Raw genomic sequence first — 9410 nt, 5'->3', positions numbered from 1 at the left:
TGGTTCTGGGTTCAGAGAATATACAGTAGATAAAATAAACAAAATCTCTGTCCTTATGGAGCTTACATTCTAGTAAGGGCAGGCAGACAATAAACATCACAAAGTACATGACACAGGATGCTACAAGGTGCCAAGTGCTAAGGGAAAAATAAAACAGGGTTTTAGGAATGTCATGGCTGGAGGAGGTTTGCAATTTTAAACAGGGTGGTCTGGGATGGCCTCACTGAGAAGGTGACTTTTGAACAAATATTTGAAGGAAAGGAGGGAGCTAGCCACAAGGTATAGGGGAGGAGGAGAGGGGATGAGGGAACAGCCAGAGGCAGAAGCTCTTTTGCAAAGTAAGCTCAAAGTAAGCTCAGAGAACAAGGCGCTGCCAGGGGGCCTGAGTGGGCAGAGATCCTGTGTAGCCTGGGGCCTGGTGATCTTTGCCGGAAAGATTTCAAGGAGACTTTTCTTCGGAGACTTTTGCAGAGCCATGACAGGCTCTGACTTACATTCGAAAAGAGTGGCTCTTACTACTGTCTTGAGTTAGCGGTCACTTTTAGTAAAAGGCGAAAGATTTATTCGATCTGAAGAGAAACCAGAATATAGCGGTCACTTTTTAAAACTGGGAAGATTTTGCATACTACACTTGATCTTAGCCAAAAGGCCGAGAAGCAATGGGAAGATTTTGCATAAATCTCCAGATTTCTGGGGGCGCCTGGGTGGCTCAGTGGGTTGTGTCCAACTCTTGATTTTGACTTGGCTCAGGTCATGATCTTGCGGTTTGTGAGGTCTGGCTCTGTGCTGGGCTCTTGGGAGTCTTCCTTGGGGTTCTCTCTCTCTCTGTCCTACCTCTGCTTGTGTACATGCTCTCTCTCTCTCTCTCAAAATAAATAAATAAACATTAAGAAAAAAACACTAAAGATTTCTACCTTCTCTTGAAAAAAATAGGAAGATTTGGCTTCATTGGGCTTACCTGTCATGGAGCTGAGTAGTGGCCACCCTCCTCGGGTGGGACTTTAGCTCTTTCTTTGCCAGAGTCCCTTTCACTCCCAGACAGTGACACTGAGTGTTAGTGGTTATTTAGCATCATGCTTCCACTGTTGTTCTTACAATGAAGAGGAAAATGACATGTGTTTCCACCTAAATTTCCATTAAAAAGTGACAAAATGAAAGATACCTGCAGATGGCAGTGTATTTGAAGATAGGGGAAAGAAAGGCATAGTGCTTTATAAAAGCGAAAAAGGATCCAATTTTAGAAATATGCCAAGCGCCGGAATCAAACTAATATAAACTAATATAAATCAACTTATTTTTACGCCACCTGCCTCACCTCTGTAAGGATCTGAGTTTCTGATTCCTGTTCTGCCGTTTTATAAAATGTTGCCACACCCATGACCTCATCTGATCCCCACCCTCCTCTTCATTTGCACACCGTGTGCAGCCATAGAGTTGGTGAACTTTGCGTTGTTATCCTCTCCAATTTACAAAGGGGGAAGTGGGGACGGAGAGGTTCCTAGCTAGGAAGCAGCAACACAGAACTGCAAATAGGGTTTATTCCCTGGCCTTTTAGCTGTTTCTGTAATAGAACTGCCCAGTCTTAGATCTGTTACTTTTATTTATTTATTTTTAATTTTTTAATGTTTTATTTATTTTTGAGAGAGAGAGAGACAGCGTGAGCAGGGGAGGGTCAGAGAGAGAAGGAGACACAGAATCTGAAGCAGGCTCCAGGCTCTGAGCTGTCAGCACAGAGACCAACACGGGGCTCGAAGCCACGAACTGTGAGATCATGACCTGAGCTAAAGTCAGTTGCTTTACCGACTGAGCCACCTAGGCGCCCCAGATCTGTTACTTTTATAATTGGTGACCCAAATGCTGTTCTCAAATGAGGAACTCAAGTGCCCAAGCACTCTTCAAAGCGTAGAGGCATGAAAACGTATCTTATGGACGCCAGGGCCATGAGTTTGTAACTTACTTGGCACACGGATGGTAAGCATTCACTAAATATTAATATTGTGTTGTCTTTGTTATTTTACTAGCTCATCATCGTGTTTTTTGGATTTTCAGCTTTCAGTCATGAACAGTTGAGGACTGATCTGTCTAGTGCAGTGGTTCTCAAGGGTAGGGTGGGGGCAATCTTACACTCCCCCTTGCCTTGGAGACATTTTTGCAATGTCTGGAGACAATTTTGGTTGTCACAACTGGGGGTGAGGGTGGAGGGTGCAATTCGCATCTGACTAAAGGCCAGGATGCTGCTAAACGTACAGTGCAGGAGACAGCCCCCTACAATGAGGAATTATCCAGCTCCAAATATCAATAGCTTCAATAGCTTGAGAAATGCTGCTTTAGGAAAAGGGGGAATCATTTTCCTCGCGTGTAAAGGCACTCTTTGGTCCTCACCGGGGGGTGAGGGGTGTGTGTGACTACATCAGGGGGTAGGCTTTGGAGTAAGAAAGGCTGGGTTCTGGCCCTTTGTTAACAGTGTCTCTGGTGCACTGTAGGCATTCAAAAAGTCACTACTGAAAGTTGAATTTAATTACTAATTGTCTGACTCTGAGGAGGTCTCAAAGGTCTGAAGTTCATTACCCTTACCCGTAAAACGGGAATAAAAAGTCCTCTTCCAAGGCCGCTGTGAGCAATCATTGAGATAAACGTTGGGAAAGCTATTGCCCACTACTCGGCCTACAGCGGTTTTCTTTCGTCAGTTTTTTTCTCCCTCTTCCAAACCTGCGTTCTAATCCACGGTCAGCCCTGTCATTAGCTGAGTGACCTTGTGCGAGTCACTTTCCCCCCAGAGGCCTCGGTTGATTCTCAATAAAATTCCAAAGTTGGCTTCTGATCTCCAAGCACGCTTCCAACGCCGAAACGGGACCGTGGACTGTACGGATCTGCTTTCCTCCCCCGGGACTAATGGTACGGTCCCCAGGCAGCTCCCCCACCCCCCTGTCGCAGACCTTGGTACAGGCCCAGGGGGCCCTCGGCTGCCTCTCAGGGCTGCCCTTGCCCCCAGCCGAGTTCCGGGCCGTCCTTGCGCAAGCTGATTGGCTGGAGCGGTGCCCGGGCTGCGCGGCTATAGGTGAGCCCGGGAGGGGACGGGCGGAGCGGGCCGGAGGCCCGCCCCCTCCTCCCCTGGGTCGGACGCTGAGCCGAGCCGCGGGCGGGAGGCCGGACGGACCGACTGACGGGAGGGACGGGAGCCGAGCAAGATGGCGCAGACTCAGGGCACCCGGNTGGGGGAAAGGCTGAGAGAGGAGGCTGCGAGGAAAGGAGAGCGAGGCAGAGGGAGGAGGCTGAGAGGAAGGAGGTCGAGACTGAGGGAGGAGGCTCAGGGGAAAGAGGTCAGGGGGAGGGAGGAGGCTGCGGGCAGGAGGTCGAGGCTGAGGGAGGAGGCACAGAGAAAAGGAAAGGAAGTCGAGGCCGAGCGGGGGTCGCCTGGGGAAGCTTGGGGGTAACTTGGTGGCGGCGGGGGGCAGCCTCAGGAAGCTTCGCGGGGAGAGTTTGAGTGGGACTCCCGAGGGGAGGCGGAGTCCGCGGGGGGCTGCAGGAGCTCCTGGAGAAGTGTGCAAGGACCTACGTGCCTGCTGACAATGCAAAAGTCTTCCCTCTGCCCCTTGGCTGGAGACACTGCCTCATCCTTTTTGGTGAGAGTCCTGCGGGAGTCACCACCTCCTGTCACCAGCCTCCCCTCCCCCAGTCTCTGAGCCGGCCTGTAGTCGCTGCTGGGAAATGAGGCCCCTGGGCTTGGAAGGAGAAAGTTGCAACCTGTTAAAACAGACTTTTTGATTGAACAAAAGCCTATGGAGCAGCTTCCTCTGTACTCGGGGTGATTAGGTGCTGGGCCCGCAGGGCTGATCAGGTCCCTCCCCATCTTCCTCTCCGCCTGGAGGGGGAGCTAGACAGTGGCAGGGAATTGCCCCCCAGGATCATGCAGGGAGAAAGGGAAGCTCAGAGATTTTGGGGGGCACAGAGGAGAGGCACTCAGCCTGGACTGAGGAATCGGGGAGCAAGGTACCATATCAGGACCCAGAGAACAGGGGTTATTAGCCAAGCTCGGGGAAGGCAAAGATGACATTGAGTTTAGAAGCAGGAGAGAGGAGGGGCGCCTGGGTGGCTCAGTCGGTTAATTGGCCAACCGACAATTGGCCAATGACCAATTGGCTCAGGTCATGATCTCACTGTTCGTGGGTTTGAGCCCCACATCCGGCTCTGTGCTGACAGCTCAGAGCCTTGAGCCTGCTTAGGATTCTGTGTCTCCCTCTCTCTCTGCTCCTCCCTCACTCATGCTCTGTCTCTCAAAAATAAATAAGTATTTAAAAATTTTTTTAAAAAAGTAAGAGAGGACAGCATTTTTGAAAGACAGCAGGTGTATGTGCAGCATGGTTGAGGCATAGGTTTGCGGGCAGAGTATAGAAGGTCAGGGAACAGAGTGGAGGGAAAGGTTGCAAGCGATGAGGCTTGAACCCCATGATCTGGGGACGGGATCATGAAAGGCTGGAGACACTGCCTTAAGGAAGTTGGACTTTATTCTGAGTGCACTTGTGAATCATTGAAGTTTTATGCAGGTTGTGACATCACCAGATTTATACCTCAGAACTATTACTCTGAGACGGAAATTAAATTCACCAGTGTAGGGGTGAGGAAGAAGGCAAGGATCCTAAACTTCTGGGCTGGGCAGTTTGATATTGAGTGTTTGGAGAAGGATAGGTCAGTCAATAACTTTGGGTTTTGGGTCCTTTAAAAAAATGTTTGTTGATGGGGCGCCTGGGTGGCGTGGCTCAGTTGGCTAAGCTTCTGACTTCAGCTCAGGTCATGATCTTACAGTTTGTGGGTTTGAGCCCCGTGTCGAGCTCTGTGCTGACAGCTCAGAGTCTGGAGCCTGCTTCAGATTCTGTGTGTGTGTCTCTCTCTCTGCCCCTCCCCCACTCATGTTCTGTTTCTCTCTGTCTAAAAATAAATAAACATAGAAAAATTAAAATATTTGTTGAGGGATATCCCTACTAGGGGATATCTAAGTAGAGACATCCAGTAGATAGGTAGCCATTCAGGTCGCCATTTTTATTTATTTATCTTAAAAAAAATTTTTTAAATGTTTATATTTATTTCTGAGAGAGACAGTGTGAGCAGGGGAGGGTCAGAGAGAGAGGGAGACGCAGAATCTGAAACAGGCTCCAGGCTTTGAGCTAGCTGTCAGCACAGTGCCCGACGCGGGGTTTGAACCCACGAACCGCGAGATCATGGCCTGAGCTGAAGTCGGACACTTAACCGACTGAGCCACCCAGCCGCCCCTATTTTTATATTTTTAAATTAATTTTGAGAGAGAGAGAGAGTGGGGGGGGAGGGGCAGAGGGAGATGGAGACACAGAATCTGAAACAGGCTCCAGGCTCTGAGCTGTCAGCACAGAACCTGTCACAGGGCTCGAACCCACGAACTGCGAGATCATGACCTGAGCTGAAGTCGGCCGCCTAACCAGCTGAGCCACCCAGGTGCCCCGAGTTTGGCCATTTAGAAGACAGAAATGAGAAGATAGAGATTTTTAGTAGTTGTCAGCATGCAGATGGTAATATTAGTTACAGAAGAGGAAACAGTCACCCAAGAAGTTGTATAGGGTGGAAGGAGAAGAGGATCAGGGTGCAATTCTAAGGACATGGTCTGAGGAAAAGTCTAGTGCCCTTCATGCTCTCAACTCCCCTGTCATAGCACTTGTCACTGTGTATTGGAATTGCCCATGTACTCGTTCATCCTTCTTAGACAATGATCTCCTTAGGGAAAGACACCATGTCTCATCTAGCTCTGTATGCTCCGCCCCCAGAATGATGTCTAGCTCATAGCAGGCTGTCAATAAACACTTGCCGATTAAATTGTACAGAGGGAATGTAAGTGAACCAGAAAGTCGTAGATTACAGTAGCCAAAAGAAGGAGGGAGTGGCCAACTGTTGGCAAGAACTGTTTCTTGTGCACAGTTTAATTTTTTTTTTTTATGTTTTATTTATTTCTGAGAGAGAGAGAGACAGAATGAACAGGGGAGGGTCAGAGAGAGAGGGAGACACAGAATCCGAAACTGGCTCCAGGCTCCAAGCTAGCTGTCAGCACAGAGCCCAATGCGGGGCTCGATGAGGGGCTTGAAGCCACGAACCGTGAGATCATGACCTGAGCCGAAGTCGGATGCTTAACTGACAGAGCCACCCAGGAGCCCCATCTTGTGCACAGTTTAGAACTGAAGTTAGATTGCAGTAGATTGAAGAATGAGTGGTTGGCTGAAGAGAAGACATCGGATTGAACCCTTTTCAAAGGAAGCTTGGTTGGGGCAGAGAGAGAGGGTTGTTGATACAGGAGGATATGGTGGCTCAGGGTTGAGCATATTCGGAATTGGGATGAAAAATAGCCAGGGGGAGAGGTTGAAGATGCAGGAAAGAGGGGGCCGGGTAATGATGGAGGTTCCCGAGGGCACCAGGTGAGCTGGAAACCAGAGCACAGGTAGGGACGCTAGCCTTCAGGCGCAAGTTTCTTCATGATGAGAGGCAAGGAAAAGTTCAAATGTAGGTAAGTTTGATGAAGAGAAAGTTGGAGTTTTCAAGATGAGGTGATAGATAATTTCTTTTCCCGTGAGTGGGGGAGGGCAGTTGGTAGAGTAGGAATCTTGAAGACAGATAGCTGTGGAGTAGCTGTTGTGAAAGAGGGAGGGAGGAAATTAAATTTGGAAGGGTTGCTGGGCAGTGGCGAGGCCCCATGTGGGGCTGGAGCCTGTGACTTTGTAGCTGTATCGGTTTGCACTGTTTTATGACCTCTCCACCGTTAGTTTAAAAAGAGAAAAGGTGGAAAGACTGGCGTTTTTAGGCAAGGGAGATTTCTTTGTGAGCTTTGCAGTGAGGTCACTGGCGTGGGAGTCAGACTTGGTTCTGCCACTCAGAAGCTTCCCAGTATTGGGCAAGTCACTTTACCTTTGCAGGCCTCAGGTCACTCTCCTATAAAACTGAAAAACTATGAGAACAATGGGGAAGGCACTTTACAAGTTTAAAGGTAGCATCTAAATTAAAAGGATTATGTATTTTAAAAGTCTCTTTTAGCTACTGGGTTAAAAGCTATTAAGAAAAGGATGGCGTCTGGGCCCCACCCTCAGGTACTCCCCTAGCTTTCTCGATGATAAGTTATCTTAGTCCCCCAAGTCTAAGACTCGGCTGAACTCAGGTTTGATAGGCAGAGGAGTTGCTGGGGATCAAGGCCCAGGCCAGAGACACGGGTAAGCCAGGAATCTACTTATGTAACAATAATGGTCATGTTATTGGAGCGCCTGGGTGGCTTAGTCGGTTAGGCGTCAGACTTTCGCTTAGGTCATGATCTCGCGGTTCGTGGGTTCGAGCCCCGCGTCGGGCTCTGTGCTGACTGCCAGCTCAGAGCCTGGAGCCTGTTTCAGTCTGTGACTCCCTCTCTCTCTGACCCTCCCCTGCTCACGCTGTCTCTCTCTCTCTCTCTCTTCTAGAAATAAATAAAACATTAAAAAAATTTTTTAAAAAATGGTCATGTTACTGACTGCCTTCAGATTGGGTCGGCCTATGGATGTCTCAGCCAGTGTCTTGAGATCCTGTTCTGTCAAACCTCAATAAGGTTGTCTGAGGGTCTCTGGGAACAAAATTTTCTGCCTGCCTCTTCTGCTACCGCATCTCAAAGTCCGTGTACGGGACAAGTATCCCAACTGAATGCCATCAAATACTGTACCCTGGCTTGCTGTTCTGGCCAGAAGCACAGTTCCTGCCCTCAGAGGCCTCACTAAGGTTAAGAGAAGAGGCTAAAAGGACATTAAGTGAAAACGAAGGATATTTGAATGAAGCATATGGGCTTCTTTTAGTTAATGACACTCTATCAATATTGGTTCATTGATTGTAACAAATATTTCTTATTTTATCATGTAGAATGCTAATGATAGGGGAAACTGCCCGTGAGGTGTCTGAGAACTCTATCTTTGCAGTTTTTCTGTAAATCTAAAATTGTTCTAAAAAGTAAAGTCTATTAAAAAGTGGAAAGGGTGAGATCCTAAATATCCAACTGTTTGGCAGTTTCTCATTGTCCCAGCCCATGTCTATGATGAAGATATGGGCGGGGTGGTTTGGATACTATGGGTAGCATTCCCCACAATGCATTGCTCCCTGGAATGAAGCCTGTTTCTAGTGCCACCAAACCACAATGCATAAGAGGTTGGGACCTTCTTTTCAGTGGTGCTCAAAGATCTCGTCCTGATGGACTTATAAGGCGAGAGACACTCATCCTTGGGTGTGCAGTTCCCTTGATTTTTGTGCTGTTTTTCATTTTTTAACTTGTTCATTTTTTTAAAAAAATATTTTCTTAAGTTTATGTATTTATTTATTTTTTTAATATTTTTATTTATTTCTAGGAGAGAGAGAGAGAGAGACAGCATGAGCAGGGGAGGGTCAGAGAGAGAGGGAGACACAGACTCTGAAATAGGCTCCAGGCTCCGAGCTGGCAGTCAGCACAGAGCCTGATGCGGGGCTCTAACCCACGAACCACGAGATCATGACCTAAGCGAAAGTCGGACGCTTAACCGACTAAGCCACCCAGGCACCCCATCTTAAGTTTATGTATTTATTTTGAGAGAGAGAGCATGCACAAGCAGGGGAGGGGCAAAGAGAGGGAGACAGGATCAGAAGCGGGCTCTGTGCTAACAGCAAAGAGCCTAACGTGGGGCTCAAACTCAGGAAGCATGAGATCATGACCTGAGCCCTCTGGATTAAGTACGAATTGAAGTAAGTACCTGGTAAACCCAATGTAGCTTTTAGGATACTGAATTTGGAGTCAGAAGAGTTGACCCCTGGATTGGTTATTAGTTGTATGATCTTGAGCTGGGACTGAACCTTACTGAATCTCATGCAGTTTAGTTCCTTGAATCTTTACTCAGCTTCTATGATGTACAGGGCATATTTGTCCTTGCCTTCAAGGAGCAGCCAGTCTTATGAATATAAATAGATATGTAAGGGGACAGCAGGGTGGCTCAGTCAGTTAAGTGTCTGACTCTTGATTTCAGCTCAGGTCTGATCTCATGGTCATGGGATTGAGCCTCCCATCAGGCTCCCCGTTGATCATGGAGCTTACTTGGAGATTCTCTTTCCCTCTCTGCCCCTCTTCTGCTCTTGTGCGCGTGTTGTTCTCTCTCTTTCTCAAATAAACATTTAAAAATAAAAATAGATATATAAATAATTCAGATACAAAACAAAATTTATTAAGTAATATATACAAATTGTATAGAGAGGAAAGGACCGTTTATTTTGATCAGGAATATGTTTGGCACTTAAGCTGGGCTTTGTTGTATGAGGAGCATCAGAAAAGGAAGGACAATCCAGGTCAAAGGAACAGTCTGAACAAAGGCTACTTGGGTGTGAAGGTGAATGCCACGTTCAGGATGCTGATAAAATCTAGT

General features: G+C 47.7%; 1 pseudogene; it reads right to left on the bottom strand.

Moving 5' to 3' along the window:
• Positions 1-588: 588 nt before the first annotated feature.
• Positions 589-661, bottom strand: LOC144231163 (U2 spliceosomal RNA; annotated as a pseudogene).
• Positions 662-9410: the final 8749 nt, after the last annotated feature.

This window comes from Crocuta crocuta, unplaced genomic scaffold (assembly GCF_008692635.1).
Source record: "Crocuta crocuta isolate KB4526 unplaced genomic scaffold, BGI_CrCroc_1.0 scaffold214, whole genome shotgun sequence".
Classification (NCBI taxonomy): domain Eukaryota; kingdom Metazoa; phylum Chordata; class Mammalia; order Carnivora; family Hyaenidae; genus Crocuta; species Crocuta crocuta.
Note: the sequence above shows the minus strand (reverse complement) of the source record. Positions and strands in the feature narration are given on the sequence as shown.